The sequence below is a fragment of the Cryptomeria japonica genome, chromosome 5, assembly GCF_030272615.1.
Source record: "Cryptomeria japonica chromosome 5, Sugi_1.0, whole genome shotgun sequence".
Taxonomy (NCBI): domain Eukaryota; kingdom Viridiplantae; phylum Streptophyta; class Pinopsida; order Cupressales; family Cupressaceae; genus Cryptomeria; species Cryptomeria japonica.
In genome coordinates this window covers 179,946,862-179,968,316 of record NC_081409.1, presented here as the reverse complement: position 1 = coordinate 179,968,316, position 21,455 = coordinate 179,946,862, and positions in this window count along the sequence as shown.

Below are 21,455 nucleotides of genomic sequence, written 5' to 3'. Positions count from 1 at the left end.
CTCAAATTTAACTCCATATTTGGAAATGAGCTCTCTATAATTTCGTAGGACCCCACTAAATAAAACTAAAAAATCTAGAATCTACCTAAACGGAAATAATTAGGATGAGAGGGAATCCAAAACTCTAGTAGCTTGCATTCCTTGACACAAGTGGCAAGTTTATTAAAGTAATGATGTGTTATGGGGCCAGTGCTGCTAATAATTAACGACTGTGATTTCATATTGTTCTTGATCCATCTAAGGGGCCCACCTCTATCCACATATTGCTAAAGTGCTTAGTTTATCTTGCCGCCTATTTATTTATTAATTAGAAAAGGGGTTTAAAAATTACTACACCTTTATCCAAACTCTTCTTTATATCCTCAGAGCTTTGCAACCTGCATATATAACTACCACACCCCTTAATCAATACAGCCTATAGCCTCAATAAAAATTCCATCAACTCCTAGATTAGCTCATTTATCTGCCTCTGCATTCCCTTCCCTATATATATGATTTATAGTAATGTCATGGAAATGATCTAATAGTTTTGTGGCTATTCCCAATTTATAGTTCAATTTCCAATTTGAGGTTTGCCTTGTCCTGATGGCATTATTGATGATTTGGGAATCACCCTCTATAGCCAATTTCCTAATTTCTAAGTCCTTACTCAAAATAAATTTTTCTATTAAGGCTTCCATCTCGACATCATTATTAGTGCTCCAACCGATTGGTCTAGCCAATTTGGTGTAGATAGAAACATCTCAGTGGTGAATTATGCATCATATTCCTGCAAGTCTAGGGTTTCCTCTAGAAGCTCCATCAAAGTTGAGCTTATACCACCCAAATTCTGGTTTTGACCATACACATTGAGCCCTTAATAGTTCACTATCCTTGCCCCCTTTCCCAAAGTGAGGATGAATTATTAAACCATACCAATCTTTCCTGACTTTGTTGTCCCAAATTGAAAAGACACTATCCTTAAAATTACCATTTCTAAGTCTACTATTATTTGTCAACTATGTGATGCAGGACCAACCTGGGTCGATGAGCAATCTTGCATCAACTAAAAATATTTCCTTCCAGTTTTGTTCTTGTTTAGTTCTTTATGTAGTTTTCTGTGTTCTTACCAGTTGGTATCGATAGTTGCTTGTTCTTCATGGCAAATCTTCTTTTTGCTTTTCAGGTTGGTTCATGTGCTTAATTCCAGATTTCGAGTTCATTTGGGTTCTTTTCTAGTTAGTTATCACTTTCGATTGACTGTTTCTGGGTTCCGAGATAGTTTTTGTGCTTACCAATTGGTTTTGCTTCATTACTGGCATGATTCTTGGCATGTGGATCTGTCTTGGGTCTTGTCCGATGTTCTTTGGCATGTGGCCGACCTTCCTGGTGAACTGCACTTCATGGTTGTTATTTTCCGGAAAGATTTCTTTAAATCTTAGACCCAACCTAGTTACACGTTTCATTTTCCTTCATTGATAAATGTAATCTTATGAGGTCGACCTATATATGTTCCCGTGGGTATAAATATGTTATTATGTAATCATTTATAGGGGTAGAGGAAGTATAATTGATATTGAGGATTGAGATTCGCATTTTGTGATCCGACTGATTCTTAGAGCCCCAGATAGGATTGTATATGGTTGATAGCCTGCATGTAACCGATTAATTATCAGATGTTCTTTGATGATTATATGATGATTGTCGGATGATTTCTGAAAGTTCTAAGGAATTAATATGATCTGTTATGTAATCTTCTTATGTTTGCATGCTGCTTTCATTGTGTTGTTCTTGCTATATAAGCCGATTGATTCTCTTTGAGGGTTTTACCAATTATGGCTGCATCAAGTGGTATCAGAGCTGGTTATGGACTGACTGGTTCAAGAATTGTTTGCTAACATTGAGGCATTCCTTTGGGTGGACAAATCATTGATTGGAGACAGGCTGTGCATGTGTTCAATAGATCACCAAGGGGAATCGAAAGTCAGATCATTGAGTTGAGGCAGTTCACCAGAGTGGAAGAGGAGATGCCACCTAAAATGACAAACCCCCAGAGGGTAGATCAGATGATGGAAGACTTCAATAATGAAGTGAGGAACGAAATTCAAAATGTGTTGGCTGGTTTGCAAAGAAACCCTAATTCTGATGATGAATATGAGGAAGTCGATGAAGAGCTTGAGGAAGCTGAAGGACCAGAAGATGAAAGAGAGGAAATATTCCTGAGAGCAGTGGAGCAAGTGCGTAAAGTTCATAAAGTTGAAGTTTCCAACTTTTTTAGAATGCTGAACTGGGAGGATCTAATCGATTGGATTAGAGAGCTAGATGACTACTTAGAGTTTGAGGATGTCAAGGGCCTACAGAGAGTCTGGTTGGTACAGACTAAGTTGAAAAGGCATGCTACCTTGTGGTGGAAAGAGTTGCAGAAAGATAGAGTGGAGAATGGCGAATTGAAGATCTCTCAGTGGAGACAGATGGTTGTAAGATTGAAGGCCAAGTTCATACAGGGAGACTATGAACTGGAATTGTTCAAGAAGTTGCAGAACCTGAAACAAAGAAACATGACTGTGAAGGAATATACTGAGGAATTCTACAAGGTGGTGATTAGATCTGGACATAGAGAGATGGACAGAAAAAAGGTGGCGAGGTACATAAATGGACTTGCATTTAACATTCAGGATGAAATGAGTATGTTGAGGGTTTCCATAGTTGAAGAAGCTTACCAGTATGCTTTGAAGGTTGAGGAAAAGATGAGAAGAAGACAACCAAATAGAGGGAAGGATAAATTCAAAACATAGATGAGTGATAGTATGAAGAAACCGGTTGAGGAAGATGAGTCAAAACCTAAGTGAAGTAAAGAACCGGAGCAGAAATCTCAGAGGAAAGGCAGTAGTAGTACTGGTAGAGAGTTTCTTGGTAAATGTTACAAGTGTGGACTGTATGCGGGAAAAGCGGGGCTATGAAACTTAAAGTGTGAAAAATGAAGCTCCAAGGGGCTTGTCCACACACCCACAGGACTTCTTAATACAAGTTATGGAGTCATGAAAGATGAATCAACTTCCCAAGGTTGCTTCCATGGTTCTCTATCTCACAAGGTCCCTCAAGCCAATGCCTTTGCTCTCACATCATTGAGCAAAGTGGCTTAGGGATGACAAATGCAAGAACGAGGGATGCTTATGATTGTTTTAGTTATGAAAATGCATCCTATCTATGCATGATTCTACAAATGCAATAAACTAGATTATAAGATGACAAGATTAGTAGCAATACTATCCTAACATGATATACTAGTTTATGAGTTAAGCTAATGATAAAGGAAATAGTCTAAAATGCTTATTAAATTAATTCCTATTACAAAGAGAGACTAGATGTGTTAATAAAATTGAGCATAAATAAGATACTAAAAGCTTGCATGGATGGTTAAAATGGAGGGATGAGAGCTCTATTTATAGAAAAAATAGGGCAATGGATGGCCAAGATTGAAAGAGTTAATCAAGGGTCAAGTTTGAAAGTTGTCAATCCATGTTTTCAATTTTCACCAATGAAATGGTGACAATTGTCAACATAAGGTTGGTTGAGAGGAGATGTAAGAAGACCACATGGTTACCTTAGGGGGTAAGGGTTAAGGTTAGGTTAAGGTTATCCATTGGATAAATATTTTACCCAAGGGGTAAACTCTTGTGCAAAGGTTAAAGGGATAACCATGGTCAAAGCAATAAATGCTTGATGAGACCCTTGGGTTAGATGGAGGTTAAGTTAGTAAAAAAGTCTCTAACCATGCCACTAAGGGTTAGTTAACCATTAATGGTTTGAAGACTTTGGGGACAAATTTGCAAGAGTCCTTCCAAATTTGGGGGTATTCAACAAGTTGGCTTGTCGAATGGATAAAGGCTTTAATGCCTTTTGAAGACTTTACTCCAAATTTGAGAAGTGACCTTCTCAAATTTAGGGAAAAGGGATAATGAATGGGTTTAGGGTTAATTGATTAGGATTAAATGGATTCTAGAAGAAATTAGGAATAGGGTTTAGGATGCAAGTGGGAGATGTAGGAAATGGAAGTGGGTGAGGGAAAATAGAATTAATTAAAATAAATTACTTTATTTCAATTTGGTTGCAATTTGGGAAATTGAATAAATTAGATTTATTCAATTTGGGGTAGATTATTAATTAAATGTAAATTTAATTAAAAGGTAAGAAGAAGGGATTTAATTAAATTAAATGATTTATTCAATTAAATGACCTAAAGGGGTTAAGTGAATTTAACTAAATAAATTGAATAATTTACTTAATTAAATAGAGGAATGTGGTAATTTAGTTAAATTAGATTTAACTAAAATATAGGAATGAACATAAAATATTAATTTAGGAATATGGTCATTTTTATATGTCTACATTTTGCCCCTCTTTGAAGTGACGTGTGTGCACATGTTGATTCAAAGAAAATGATGTGTTTTATGTCAAGATGTTATGTCGTGCCCCGGATTTGATAAACAATTCTGATAATGCCCCCTCGGGAGATGAATCAAAAGTTTGAAAATTTGATGTGTTGTGATTGCATTGTAAATTTTTGTCTATGTTGAATGCGAGAAATTGATTCATCTCCCGATAATGATGTTTGCGAGTTTTTGATATGAGACCACGAGCAATTTTTGTGTTCCTCCACGGAACCCTAATTTTGATTTACCCTATAAAAGGGAAAAAGTGATTTCTTTTTGTCTCATTTGTGCTTGTTCACTTGAGAGAGAGTGACACTTGGAGAGAAGTCAACATGTCAATTCCGTATTCTACTCATCGATTCGAGCACGTGCAGAGGTATCGAAGGCCCATTGCGTATGGACCATCGGTAAGTCAACCTTTTTGACCCCTTTTTGATTTTTTATTTTATCGTTTTTAGTCGATTTTTGTAATTTGTCATGTGGATTTTATGTTTTAGCGCGTTGGGGTCAAGAAATAGCGCATACAAAAGGTTTCTAGCATGTTGGGTTGAATAAACTAGGGTAGCGTCTGAAAAGAGTAGGGTAGCGCCTCGGTAGGTTAGGATAGCACATAGGATTAGGTTAGCGCAGTGGGTAAAATGGGTAGCACATAGGAGATACCTAGTGCATAGGGTTTCTAGGAGGTCGCATAGGTAGGGCTAGATAGTATGTAGGTATAACCTAGCACATAGGGGTAGACATGTAGCACAAACACAGGATAGAATAGCGCATAGGGTTAGATTAGCATGTATGATAAGTTAGGTGGCACTTAGGAAGAAAAGGGTAGCGCATAGGTTTTTGCTAGCGCATAGGGTAGATTGGGTAGTGCTTAGAGATGACAGGGTAGCACATGGTGAGCAATTTAGCGCGTGGACAGGATTGTTTGGCGCATAGGAAATTTTTTTGGTATAGTGTGATTTGTGAATGAAGAAAATTGGTAGATTGATGCCAGTTCTGTCAGGATCAAAGAAACAGGACTCGAACTCGGCAAGGCCGACTTGGACTCAGACTCGGGACTCGGCTCCAGACTCGGCTGGACTCGGGAAAGTGAAAAACTCAAGAAATTTAGAGATTTTTAAAGATTTAAAACTTGTTTCAGACACCCTTTATTGAATACACCTTAAAGACACAAAAACATCATCAAAATCAACTCATTTGATTACATACACAAGTATACATCAATCAAATAAGCATAAATGCAAATTGTAGCTGAAGAAAATAACAAGCATAGATATATAAATATTGTCAAATGTATACAATATTACAAAACTCATGAAATAAAAAATCCATGTCATCATATGATCATCATCAAATATTTCATACAAATACCAAAGGTAAATAGTAAATGCTAAATACAACTACAAGTGTCCAAGCCTATGGCTCAGAGGGCCGTGCAACTGAACCCTCTCGCCCTGGGCCCCTGCGAAGGCGTTTAAAGTAGGTCCTGGATGATTCAACAACCATAGTCGCTCCCTGTGACACCATGCCATGCTCACCAACATCAGGAACAGCTGTGTCATGCTCGCCAACATCAGGAACAATTGTGTCACTTTGAGTCTCAGTATTTCCTGTCTATGCTCGTGCTCTCTGCTCCTCCTCTACCATGGCTACAACCTCAGCCTCTATATCTACCTGGTCAATCCAATCAATGTCATCATCACTAAATATAGTTGTAGGAGTCCCAGGAGCTGTTTGATTCTCATTGGCCCACTCTGCTTCAAGATCAAGCTCATCTAGAATGATAGGAGACATGTCAACTATTGCATTCTTTCTCATTCTCAGGCGGAGGTTGTAGTGAACAAAGATGAGATCATTCATCTTCTCCATAGATAATCTATTGCGCCTCTTGGAGTGTATGTGCTCAAACATACTCCAATTGTGCTCACAACCTGATGCGCTGCATGGTTGGCTCAAGATGCGAATGGCCAACTTCTGAATATTTGGTGTCTCTGGGCCAAAAAAGTTCCACCAATGATCTAAGTTTGAAATGAGAAAAATAAATAAAATCAGTCTCACTCATGAACTCATTTAACAAGTTACAATATAGTATTGAATAAAACTAAAATTAAGCCTAACAATTTATTTTTACCTATCATAGTTGTCCTACCGTCTTTGGCGACAAGACGAGAGAAGGTCTCCCCTTGTGCATCTGAGAACATTTGTAGCTCTCAAAAAAGGTCTATCTGAGAAGTACCAGCAAGTCCCATCTTCTCCATGATTGTATATAGCCCATTAAGGACCTCCACATCAGCCTTGAAAGAAGGGATAAAACGGAATGTCGAATTCAAATAATAGGTTGCGGCATGGATGGGCCTATGAAGCTGATGATGCCATCTCCTATCAATGATCTCCCAAATGGGACCATACTTGTTCTCATCTACTCCATAGATGAATCTGATGGCCTCCTTTTCCCTATCCATGCCCTCATATATATAGCCCATTGTGGGCTTATCTCCATCCGCAACTCGCAACAAAACCACCAAGGGCTTAACAAACTGCAAAATTGAAAATATTGTGTAATTTAGAAAAATGAGCAAATAAGAGAATACATATAATAAGTTATAAAACATGAAGTTAAATTATAGAATTTATAAAAAAATTACCTTCACTATCTCATCATAAGGGACCCAAAAGCCTTGCTCATCAAAAATGCAGTCTGCCGTCTCTATCCCTGCAGGGGTGGTAGCATAGGATGAGGAAGACCACTCCTCACTAACAATCATACGTCTCAAGGTAGACTTAGACCTAAACATGGACTGCAATGTGAGGAAGTTTGTGGCAAATCTTGTGATTCCTGGATGAGCTAACTCCTTCTGCTCTGTGTATTGTCTCATAAGAGCCAACACCCATGAATGATTATATACAAATTTGCAGACATTTCTTGCCCTTTCTACACATCTCTTGACCCATGGGATTTTTCCAATATCCTCCAACATGAGGTCAATGCAATGAGCAGCACATGGAGTCCAAACTATAGATGGGTGCCTCTCCATCAATAGTCTACCTGCAGCAACATAATTTGTTGCATTGTAAATTGTAATTAATGGAGGTACAAACTACAAGATAGTAATTAATTTGCAAACAAAATTAGTTTGTAATCAAAAGTTTACCCGCAACAACATAATTTGCTACATTGTCGGTCACCACCTGTACCACGTTCTCCTCACCCACATCTTCAATCACCTCCTCTATCTGCTCACATAGGTAGGTGGCATTCTTGCAATGGGTGGAGGCATCAATGGACTTGATGAAAACGATGCCCCCTGAAATAAAAAAATAAAGCTAGGTCAATGATCATTCAATAAACCATTAGATAAAAAATAAAAATTTAAAGATTATATGAAACTAAAATTAATCAATCACTTGCGGAAGAAACAAGAAAATTAAGGAGAGTTCTATTTCTCCTATCCGTCCAACCATCAGTCATGATGGTGCAACCTTTAGTGCTCCATATGTGGCGTTGTTCATCTAAATCCTTTTTCACATCATCCACCATTTGAGACAAAATGGGTCCCCTCAAATCACTCTCACTAGGGGCTTTGAACCCTGCCCCGCATATGGTAATAGCATCAACCATTTGTTGCCAATAAGGAGATCTGTTGCAAAGAAACTCAGTCAGATAAGTTAAGTATAAAAATTCAATGAGATAAGTTAAGTATAAAAATTAAAACAATCAAAGTTATCAAACATAAAAGTTAGTACAACATTCATTTGGCTATAAAGAATGGAATACAACTATAGCTCCAAAACCTGCCAACTGCCATTTTAGCAGCATCATGGACCTCCTTGTTCCAACCCATGCCCTCAAGTGATGGTTGGGACCCAGGAGTAGTGCGAGGCACAAAGAAGGAATCCAACCTAGATTTATGAATCCTAGGTCCAATGGTAACATTCCCACTACAACTACTAGTGGTAGGAGCATGAGAAGTGGCGATGGCACTGCCACTTATAGAAGCAGAAGCAGAAACGGAAGCACCAGCAGTAGCAAACTGAGTGGAATGATATGGAGGTAAGTAAGAAGGGCCTCCAACACAAACTAACTGTGTCCCTCTTCCTAAAACTGTCTCTCTCCCAATGGCCGCTCGATCCTCCTTTTGTTTCTTTTTTTTTTCAATCTCCTCAACCATTACATAATAATCACGTATGGCCTCAGGGATTGCTTTTAGGCATGGTTCGGCATCAAGTCCACGCACACCAGCAATATGGTATTTCAGCCTATATATACCTCCATGGAATATTGTTTTGCAAAACATACATTTTGTTTGCCCCTTCCCTTGCCCTGGAAAATCCTCATGATATTTCCAAGCAAGGTCCTTTCTAATGGGGGGTCTAGAAGTTGAAGTAGACATTTTAGGATAGTTTTGTGAAACTTGAAGTTGAGGCAAATTGAAATAATAAAGTGAAGTTTGCTGCAATAAAACATTACAAATACAAAATAAAATTAATACATATTACATACATTCAAAAAAAATAAAGTAGGGTTTGTCAAACCCTACTTTAAAAAAAAAGAAATTTACAAACCCTACATAGTACAACACTACAACTACATCCTACATGCTACATACACAAATACAAAAGATTTTGAAAGAAGATGTAAAACTTTCAAAATAAATGGATACAAAATTGAATTTTTGCATACAAGAAACAAACTAATCTTCAAAAAAACAATCGTACCTCTTACAACAAGCTTGAAATGAGCTGCAAAGTCTTCCTATCCAACTCTTGATGCACCAAATCGAAACATAATGCAGCTCCAAAGTGACAAATTGAAGAAAACTTGAGCTTCCTCCTTGCTGGTTTTTCTTCTATGCACCCTTGTTTTTCCTCCCAACTCACGTTACTCTTCCTTTTTTTGCAAGTGAATGAAATGAAAGTCACTTTTAGGGCTAGAAGACAATTAACATAAAAAAACAGACTTAAAAAAACATTGCAAATTTTATTTTTTTTGGGTTTTCGTTTTGGCTTGATGTCGGCCGAATCTGAGGCTCGGGACTTGCTGAGTTTGGCGAGTTTGGGCCAAACTCACCAACTCGGCAAGTCTAGTGATTTTACTCGCCAGACTCGGACGAATCCGAGTCCAAGCCCCTAGGACTCACCGAGCATGACTCGGACTCAGACTTGCCGAGTCTGGGTGAGTCTGGGAAAGTCCCGTTTCTCTGGTCGAGATAGGTGTAAATTGTCGATCTGTGTGTTTGTTGTCGGTGTTTTGATGAGTTGTCCACTCTAAGTTTTGGTATAAATTGATTTGATTTGCGATATTTCAAGTTGATATAGATTTGACGCAAATTTGATATGATGTGGTTTGTGATATGAATGTGTTTGATATGATTTGTGGAGCTTGAGTTGTTTTACAGGCTACATTGATCGTGGAACTTGAGTTGTTTTACAAGTTGATATGGATGTGAAACTTGAGTTGTGTTACAAGTTGATATGAAACTTGAGTTGTGTTACAAGTTGATATGATTGTGAAACTTGAGTTGTGTTACAAGTTGATATGGAGTGAGATGATGTGGAGCTTGATTTAGATGTTTCAAAGTTTTCAAGTTTTTGGTATGAATTTGATCTTGATATCTATGTTTTGATGAGGAAAGTGATATTGGACTTGCTTTGCTTTTCGATAGGAGTGTCTTGGAGTGGTTCAGTCGCGTGAGCAATTTTTGAGACCGTGGTCATTGATACCATGATTGACATAGGCAGATAGAGACATTATAGAGAGGTGTGGCCTGACCTCATTGTTAGATATGCCTCAGTTCATCGTGAATCAGGGTTTATTGACAGCATTGGCGGAGAGGTGGCACAGTGACACGAACACCTTCCATTTGGCGATAGGCGAGATTACAGTGACGCCTGAGGATTGTTATCGGATTCTACGGATTCTGGTTGTAGGTGCACTGCTACCATACGAGTGGACTGAGGAGGGTGGGACTGAGGCACTTTGTCGGATCTTGCAGGATGATACTGTTTATGGGTATGAGATCCCCTGGTAGGAGTTTCTAGATTTGGATTATGCTCCCCTACCATCAGTGCTGGCAGGTTTCATAGGTGGTTTCTTATGTCCTGATCGTAGGTCGAAGGGACTAGTAGTGGGGTGGGGATTGGTTCTAGAGGATATGGTGACATAGGGTCACCGATTTGCATGGGGGTCGGCTATGCTGGCCCACCTATACAGGGATTTACATCAGGTGGTATACTTGGGTTCTGGCAGTTTATCAGCTAGAGTGACACTGCTACAAGTATGGGTGTGGGAGCATATTCTTGCAGCTAGGCCATTGGCAGAAAGAGATAGGCCTGTTGGGTGTGTGTATGCATACAGATACAAAGGGTTAGTTTTCTAGCGTAAGCTAGGCAAACTAGAGCACTAGAGGAGAGTGTTGGATGATATTGATACGGTCGTTTGGCGACCATATACAGGTTGTGAGGTATGGGCAGAGGATGGGATGCCTCATGTATTCATGTCCAGGTATTTGATAGGGCGGATGCCCTTTTTTATTGAGAGGTTTTTGCATAGTCGGGTGTTGCGGCAGTATGGTCAACAACAAGGGATTCCATAGGGAGCATGTTTTTATGCTCGACGGAGACAGGACATTCCAGATTGGGGACCTACGATTGATAGCACGGCGGTAGTGGAGGAGTTATTTCATTTAGCTAGGCAGATTTGGGATTATGCCCCTAAGATAGTGGATGCAGGGATGACTGATGTGTTTGCAGCGTGTGTAGTGGCCCGGATATCAGATCCAGCGGAGATGATTCCCACTTTTGATGACGATGAGGAGGTAGATGAGGGAGGTGGTGATGGAGGAGATGGCAGAGATGGAGGAGGAGGTGGTTGAGGTCATCGAGGGGAGAGGAGGAGATTGGATCGAGGGAGGAGAGGAGAGAGAGGTGGAGATGGTGGTGGTAGAGGGGTACAGGGTGAGAGGGTAGGGCAGCGAGTGGCAGTGAATAGAGGGAGAGGAGGTTTGGCTATCAGAGCTGGGGGGAGGAGGGGGTTGGGGAGGTGATAGCAGTAGTGGGAGGGCATGATGATTTTAGATGACCGACCCAGAGGAGGAGATCTGATGTATTACCTCCACCAGAACCAAGGATAGGTAGAGGGACAGGGGTACCCCTTCACAGGTACCCCTACAGATGCAAATTCTGACACATGTGGAGGATGTGCAGATTACATCGCTGCATTTTTTAGTGCAACATTTATAGACACAATTGTTGGCACATCAGCGTCAGATTACTCAACTGACTACAGAGCGGGATACAGAGATAGAGCAACGGGGTCGAGCAGAGGAGCTTGCAGTGAGTTTGCAGAGAGCAACAACAGGTGGCTTGATGAGAGACACCTTGAGAGAGATGGCTCTAAGGACCAAGGAGGCGGAGTATTACCGATGCCATTATGAGGATGCGGTGCCCAGGAAGCGCTGAGTGCAGAGTTTTACACAGTCGATCTCGAGAGACTGGGTCAAGGACAGAGAGAAGAGGTGTGTCAGGGCCTCTTAGACAGGATCCACCTGGAGATCCAGGTGCTGGGACATCCACAGCGAGACCGTATCCTTCAAGAGATAGTCATACCTAAGAGACGTTGTCTCTATTGTATTTTGATCATTTTGTTGTATTGGCACAAACATGACATATTTTGTACATTGATCATTTTTTGAGATATACATGACACCATTTTCATTGATCCTTATGTGATGTGTTTATGGATTATGCTTTCTATATGCTTTTGACTATTCTATGATGATGTAATGCTTAGATAGATGTATGTGATGTGATATATGATGAATGTGATGTGATGATGCATGAGTTTGTGAGATGTATCTTGAAAATGAGATGTATGATAGGATATGCTATGAGATGTATGATAGGATATGCAACTAATTGTAAAATGATATGCAACTAATTGTTTTTGAGCATCCTCATTCTGCATTTGGCATCTCTGTATAGCCACATGTTGTTTGCTTTCTTTATATGTATCATTATTAAGCATTGATTTGTTTTGGGATATGTTGAAAATTTATACAAGCATAATGGTATAATTGAACCATAATGACCTGAGAAAAATTTACATGATTTTTTATTTTGCAAGATAGCACAAGGGTCAGAGTATAATTGAACCAGGATGACTCGAGTGTAGATTGCGTAGAAACAGACAAGATTAAACCATTTGTATGCGTAAAGTGGAATCATGTCTTCAGTGATGTGTTGTGAATCACATCTCGAGACAAGTTTTTACACAGTATAGATGATCACCTCACAGACAGAAAACTAAGAAAACATTGGAGTCCTTATGACGTTCTCTAGCTTGGAAGCATTGTTGAGAAAATATAGAGGATCCAACAATTCAAAAAGTTCAAATGCAAAAATAATCAAAACTTTATGCAATATGCAACATTTGATAATTCAGAAAATCATCTATCATCTTTTGTGAATCCTGTTCGAGTGATCCATGTCTTGCTTTGTAATCTTGTGAGTGTTGTTTTGCTGGATACGATGTTTTGAGTTTGCGACAAATTTTGACAATCTGAATGTGTTGCAAGTTTATACTACCCCCTAGCCAAGTGTACCTCTTAATGTGGATACGTACAGTGATTACCAAACCATGGTGAGATGCGGTGATAGGATATGTGGATAAACCAGGATAGTAACTACGCTAAGTAGGTCCTAGATGGATATCATGATAAATATGTCGGGCGATGGCCGATAAGACTATGGATATAGATAGAGGAGTCATCATCTCACAATAGCGCCTATTGCCAGGTTTTCACCAGTTGCTTTTATTGTACCTTTTAATTTGCTTTTTCTTGATTTTTTGATTTTTTGATTTTTTCGTGCATTAGACTACGCAAATGTAATATTTCTTCAGATGTGTGTTGTTAGTTGGTTCGTCGAGCACATCTCCTTCTAAAGTTGTTAGCTAATAGGCGCCTGATCCATAGGCTGATATGATGACATAGGGACCTAACCAGTTGGGTTCAAATTTCCCTTTCTTTTCCCAATCTTGTTGATTTCTAAGATTTTCTTTGAGTACTAGGTCGCCAATTTTAAAGATTCGGGGAATGACCTTGTGGTTGTAGCTCCTGCACATGCGTTGCTAATATGCTTTGAGATGAGTGTAGGCATGTTGGTATTGTTCATCTAGAAGTTCAAGCTCTTGTAGTCGGTTAACTCGATACTCTTCATCTGGGATTAAGCCTTTCAAAGAGACTCTAAGAGATGGAATTTCTACCTCCAAGGGTAAAATTGCCTCTGATCCATATACCAATGAATATGGTGTAGCTCCTATAGGTGTGAAGATGCTAGTTCTATATGCCCAAAGTGCTGGATTGAGTTGTATATGCCAATCTTTGCCTACATCATTCACTGTTTTCTTTAGGATTTTCAATATTATTTTGTTGGATGCCTCTGCCTGACCATTTCCCTGTGGATAGTAAGGTGTAGAGAAACGATGTTGGATTTTGAAATTTTCACATAGTTCTCGTACATCTTGGTTTTTAAAAGGTCGCCCATTATCTATGATGATGGAACTTGGAATGCCATATCTACAGATCAGATAATTAAGCATAAAAGAGGTAATTTGTTTCCCAGTCACGGTGGTCATGGGGACTGCTTCTATCCACTTGGTAAAGTATTTTGTTGCAATTATAATGAACTTGTGTCCATTTGAAGATGAAGGATGAATTTTGTCGACCAAGTCTAGTACCCACTGACAGAAGGGCCAGGATGTCGCAAATGGCTGCAGTTCCTGTGTTGGTGCATGTATAAGATTGCCATGGATTTGGCATTTAGGACACTTCTTTGCAAAATGATAAGAGTCTTTTTCCATTGTTGGCCAGTAATATCCCATTCTTAGAATCTTTTTAGCCAGATTAGTACCACTTGAATGTGTGCCATAGATACCTTCATGAAGCTCGTGTAAAGCAGAGTCAGATTCATTACGATCAAGACAACAAAGAAGAGTACCATCTAGACCTCGACGGTACAAAGTATTAGTAGTAAGGGTATAACGGGCGGCTTACCGGATAAAATTATGTTTTTGGTTTCAGGACATGTCAATGGGTAGGATATTTCTCTTAAGATAGTCGTATATCAGTTCATATAATGGAGAATCGGAACCGGTCAAGGCATAGATAACATGGGATTTAGAATGATCATAGGCTAGGGAAAATAGTTGCTCTACCAGAAACTTGTAACGACTCTTTTGCTTTGGAATTTGTAGTAGTGAAGCGATAGTAGCCATTGCATCGGCTGCTTTGTTGTCCAACCTTGGTATTTGCTCGAAAGTGATGTGTACAAAATATTGTTTGAAATCATCCACCATCCACTTTTATGGTAGCAGCTTATCGTCCTTTGTCTGATAGTCATTGTTGATTTGATTGATGACTAGTTGTGAATCTCTGTAGACTTTTAATTCTATGATTCTCTATTCTACGGCCAGTTTGATGTCTATAACCAATGCCTCATATTCAACAATGTTATTGGTGCATGGAAACATAAGCCTATATGATCTTGGTATAGTGTGTCCTTCAAGGGTGACAAACAAAATGCCAGCACCCGAGCCATGTTGCGTGTAGGATCCATCAAAATATAAGGTCCATTGGTTGGTGGAGATAGAAAGAACATCTCTGTCTGGAAATTCGATCTCCATAGTTTGTTTTCCAAGTAGTGGTGCTTCTGCCAGTTGATCTGCAATTGCTTGTCCTTTGATAGCTCTTCGCTCTGTGTAGTGGATATCAAATTCACTGAAGATCATGACCCACTTAGCTAGTCGGCCTGTAAGAGCTGCTTTATTGAGTAAATATTTGAGAGGATCAATTTTTGCAACTAGCTTAATTGTGTGAGCTAGCATGTAGTGCTGGAATTTTTTAGAGGCAAATACCACTGTTAGACAAGCTTTCTCAATGAATGTATAGTTGAGTTCATATCCATTCAATGTCATGTTGATGCAATAGATAGCTCATTCCTTTCCTTGTTGATCCTCTTGTGCTAACAATGCCCCCAGTGATATATCCATTATTGAAATATAGAGAATGAGTGGCTTCCCTACTATCGGTGGTACTAGAACTGGTGGGTTTATTAGATATTGCTTGATTTGATAGAAGGATTCTACACATTTGGCTTCCCATCTGAACGGTACATTTTTATGTAGCAAATGATTGAATGGGAGACTTTTATTTTCCAGTTGAGCGATGAATCACCTGATTGATTAGAGTTGTCCTTGTAGAGATCTAAGTTAGCTGATGTTCTTTGGTGGTGGCATCTCCATAATGGCTTGTACCTTTGCTGGATCCACTTCAATACCTTTAGCTGAAACTATGTAGCCTAGTAACTTGCCTGATGTAACCCTGAAGACACACTTCTTAGGGTTGAGCCTGACTTGGAATTTTTCCAATCCATCAAAAATCTTTTCTAAGATGTTTAGATGTTTTACTCTGGTGAAGGATTTAGCTAGTAAATCATCCACATAGTCTTCCATGAAGGTATGCATCATGTCATGAAAGATTGTTTGTCTTTGCTCATTGATAAGTTGCTCCTACATTCTTTAAGCCAAAAGGCATGACATTCCAACAGTACGTTCCCCACGAACAGGTAAATGTTGTTCTATCTTGATCCTCTGGGGCTATCTTGATTTGATTATAGCCTGAAAAATTGTCCATTAGTGATAGCATTGCATGGCCTGCTGTGAGGTCTACAATTATGTCGATACTGGGGAAAGGAAGGTCATCCTTTGGATAGGCTTTGTTGACATCTCTAAAGTCAGTGCATATTCTGATACTGCCATCTAGTTTTGATACTGGTACAATGTTGGAAATCCATTCATCATAGTCGATGGGTCAGATAAATCCGACATCTAACAATTTCTTCAGCTCAGCTTTGACCATGAGTGCTACATGTGGATTCAAATTTCTCAGTTTTTTCTTGACTAGTTTAGCTCCTAGAGAAATGGATAAATGATGCATGATTAACTGTGGATCAATCCTAGGCATATCTGCATATGACCAAGCAAAATTGATTTGCTTTTCTTTAAAAAATTTAATAAATTTTGATCTTTCTTCCTTTGTCAGAGATTCTGCCAGGTGTATATTTTTGGTTGCTTCTGTAGTACCAATGTTGATTGATTGAGTGTATGGGTGATCGCTCATGATAATGCTCAGGAAGAGTTTCAAGTATCCCATATTTAGGTGCCTTAAAAAGGTTTTCACCCTCGGATGTCCTTTATTTTTACTTTTATATGATCTATTGCTACCATTGACTGGTTTTCAGCAGTAGATCTTTTATTTTGCTCATTTTTGCGACTGAGAGACTTGGCACTCCCCTGGTTGTAGACATCGTTACTTTGTTCACTAGTAGAGTCTGTTTTCGGGTTAACGGTACATAAGTAATGGATAATGGATTTGTCATTTGGAAAAATTGGTATATCTTGAGTTTCAGGTTCATCCCAGTCTATGAGGTCTGGAAAGACAAGCGGCAAGGAGTCATTAGGTGGATCAAGTTCGACTATTGTAAGTGTCAGGATGGAAGTTTCATCGTGGTTGGCCTGGGTGTTAAAGAAGTTAAGGATCCCATCAAAGTCTTTGATGGTATCATTTTCTGTATAGACTTGTGCATAATGTTGCTACTCATTTTCCTTGGCGTCATAGATATTTTGTGGACCAAATTCAAGTGGTCTAGATTTTGTGTTGTGTTCTTCGTGAGAGATGGGTGTACGACAATCTTTTGTACCAATATCTTTAGTAGTGTTAGAACAATTGCCCCATTCATATTCATTGGAATCAGTCTTAGAAGTATCATCCCAGATTCTATCTATGTTGTTAACTGGTATGTTGTATGGTGAGAACACGTCTTTGATGATTAATACAAGTTTGATAGTTTTCTCTGATTTTGGGTCCAATCCTGCTTCCACTTTCTGCATTTGTTCATATATTGTCTCTTCTAGAGGAGGAATGATACAATCAGGAGATGATTCCCTTTTGTTGGATATTTGTTCTTGAATATGATGGACTTCTGTAGATGCTGCCTTCTTTTGAATGATGGGCTTCTCTTGATGGTGCTTTTGTTCTTGATGTTCACATTCTTTGTGTATTGTCTCAGCTGACTCAAATAGTGCCTCTTGCCAGGAATCTTCTTTGTACTTATTCTTTGCTTTCCACTGAGGTTTTTGATGCTTGCATGGTGCTCTCTTTGGTAGCAGAGTGAGTTCAAAGCCCAATCCCTTTTTGTCTTTACTGAATTCTGAAGGAGGATCTAATGGTTCTATGATGCCTTCCTGATGTTTTCCAATAGGTCCTTTGCCATTGTATCCCATCTGTTGCATGATTAAATATCCTTTTCCATACAGGTGTGTTGGTATAGCTACTTCCATAGTAGTTGCTTTGTCTTCTTCCTCATCTTTGTATAGCCAACTAAGGATGCCCTTTTCTTTTGATTCATGTGCTAGAGTGCCGAGTTGGATAAATGTGCCATCAAACTTGGTGATGGGCTGAGTTGCTTGATGTGTTGATGATGTAGGTAAACCATGAGATCTAGGAAATGTTGGTAAATTGGCCAAACACATAGGTTCTAAAGAGTATTCTCCCATGCCTTGTTCCTTGATCTTCATTTTCTGCTTGAAATCTCTAGGTAATGATTTAGACTTTTCTTGTTGAAGATCTTGTGCTGACGAATTTAGTTTCTCTCTCTTATGTGGAACTAAACTATCTTGGGCTGCCCCATAGCATTACAATGCTGAAATGGATTATGATCAGCTGATATAGAGACCTCTTGTCCATTGTAGGGGAATTTGACACATTGATGATATGTGGAGGGTACTGCCTACATTTCATGTATCTAGTGTTGACTCAATAAGATATTGTATGCGAGGTCTATGTCTAAGACCTGACACATAGTATTCTTTTGTATCGGTCCTACCTGAATCGACAACACCATTGTTCCTTTAGAGGATCTTTCCTCATCATCATATGCCTTTATGGTAATCTTTTTGCGTGGATCAATAGACTCCTCAAAGAAGCCTAATGCACGGATAAGTTTTAAGGTACATATATTAATTCCAGCTCCTCCATCTATTAATACTCATTTTACTTGGTGTTTATAGACCATGACTTCAATATGGAGTGGAGTATTATGTGGATGGCTTAATGAGATATTATCATGCTCAGAAAAAAGTGAGGTTATGAGGTCATGTCATATGAGCCACCATGGTTTGGAATTTGTTATCATCCAAATCTTGAGGTACATTTGTTTCCAATAATGCTTGTTCCAATATGTCTTTGTGTTTTGGTGAAAGTTTCAGCAACTCAAGTATAGATATTTGAGCAGGAGTTTTGCGTAGTTGACTGACTAGATCATATTGAATTTTGGGCACGATGTTTGTTGTTGACATATGTCCCTTCAAGACATATTTTTGAGCTCTGGTTGTTACATTGACGGATTCAGGTTCACACCTGTCTTTGATTGTGATAACATTGACTTGATTGTCTTCAGCTGATATGTGATTGATGGTGTTATTGTATATGTGATTGATATGAGCTCCACGTGTATCTTTTGAGGTTGAAGCTCCATCCTTGTTATAGTTTGGAAGAGGATTCTTGAAAGCTCCATGGTCACCATTTGTTTTGAGGCCATCGACTGTTAAATCGCCTTTATCAATCATGTCTTGAACAATGTTTTTCAGCCTCATGCAATCATTTGTTTGATGACCTTTGTTGCGATGAAAATCACAAAAGTGTGAGTCATTCCACCAAGGTGGTTTGATCTATGGTTCAAAGTTGTTGATTGCTGGTAAAGAGATAATTTTGTTTGGCAGGAGTTCTCTGAATGCTGACTCCAATGATTGCCCTAGTGGTGTATAAATGCATTTTAGAAAGTTGGTTGCATTACCCCGTGAGTTTGGATTAGGTCCCCTATTTGTGTTATTGTTTTGGGTATTGTTAGTGTTGTTGGTGTTGAGTTGATCTTGATTGGTATTCGGTGCATAAGTGTTAGTCCCTTGGTTAGCACCTTTGGGATTCTTTGTAGCTTGAGGATTACCTGATAATGCGAGCACAAGCTGCTTTGATTTAGGATCATTTGATTCATTTCCTCCCTCATTTCCATTTTTTTTTGTTTCTGGTCCAGAATCTAGATTTGTCCAAGTTGTTGTCATTTTGGTTGTTGTAATTGGATGAATTAGTTCCTTCTTTGAAAAATTTCAACATTCCTTTCTTGACACATGCCTCCTCTACTTGGATGCCATTCTCAATCAATTTAGCAAAAGATGGTATGCATTGGAGTTTGAGTCTGTAACTCATCTCACTATTCAAGTTGTCGATGAAAATTTCCATCTTTTCCTTTTCTGGTATATCATGAGGATATCTCGAAACCATATGCCGCCAACATTGAAGGAAGACCATGAATGTTTCATTGTTTTTCTATTTGGTGTTACAAACATCTAACATGGTAATAGCATGTTGAATGTTATAGGAATATTGAGTTATGAATTTGTTGACTAGTTCATTGAATGATCTGACGGGAGGTGTGATTTTGGATAACCATTCCATTGTTTGTCCTCCCAAGCTTCTTAGGAATAACCTCATCAAATAGGTGTCATCATGAGAAAATTCAAGACTCATTGTACAAAATTCTTGAACATGATCACGGGGATTGCTTTTCCCATCATACTTGTCAAATTTGGGAACGTCTGAGTTTGGAGGAAAAGGTACCATGTTCAATCTTCTGTCAAATGGATAAGGATAGATTTCATTTAATGAATATCGTATTGTTGTCCCTTGTTGCATGTCTTGCATTTGTCTTTGTAATATTTGCATTTGTTGAGTAAGAGCAATCAAAGGTACATTATTTTGCCAAGGGAAAATTTCTTCCCTTGCATTAATTCGAGGCTGAAATGGTGTATGGAACGGTATGTTTTGCTCGGGGATGTTTTGCTCAGGAATGTTTTGCTCAGGTATATTTTGTTCAGGAATATCTTGCTTAGGGTCACATGCCTCTTCTTCTCATTGTCATTCTTGAAATTCGTAATGTTGAGATTTTGTTCTAAAAATGTCTGTGTCAAAGTCTTCAGGAAGTTTAACACTTTTGCTTGTGAGCATGACTAAGCAATTTTCCTTGTCATTTTCCATGAGTCTTTCCACAAGTCTTTGAAATGAAGCGCTCTCTTGGCATTCTTGAAGAATTTCTTTAGAAATTCCAGTGTCCTCTAGATTCAAACACTCGAAAGGATTTGATAATCTTTGATTCATGTTGGATTCTGATTGCATTTCGCTTTGTTTGTTTTGTTGAGAGCGAGTAACAATAGGCATCTAGTAGAAGCTTTCTGTGACAAAAGGAATGAACTCTTCTTCAAAGTTTTGCTCAGGGGTTGGTGGTTCAAATCTAGGTATGTTGTAAGCGATGCACTCGTCAGGAAATAATGCTGGATTGATCTTTCCTCCAAAGTTTATTTGTTGGCTAAATGTTGACTTTTGACAGAATGCTCTACTCCTCAATGGTTCCTTGTCAAATTCGTTTGTTTTGTCTTGAAGATATAATCATATATGACGAAGGAATGTTCGATGAGATTTGAAGAGTTGACAATTGATGTATAAAAACTTATTTCTTTTGGCAAGTTTCGAAGGACTTGATTGTTGTTTCTTCAACTTAGTGTTATGATAAATATTCTTTCTTCTCAGAATATGAGGATTAGTCATGCACAAGTGATTAATGGTTTTCTTTGATTTGTTTTGGATTTAATTTTAGCTTGTTTTGGAAACTCAAGTTTTGCTTTATCAAAGTGAAGGTTTAGATGCCCCCTCACGAAAAAGTGCATCAAATGATATGGAATACAAGATTTCCCGATATGGAAACCTGATTTGACAACTTGGAGTTTTAAACAAATGTGTTTTGGGATAAGAATCCGTTTGATTTGAAAGGACTTGTTTACCACTTGTGATGATTTTTCTTGATTTTGATAGGATAGATATGTTTATTGTGTGACTAGTTTCAGAATTCAGACAACTTTTCTTGATGAAAATTTGCTTT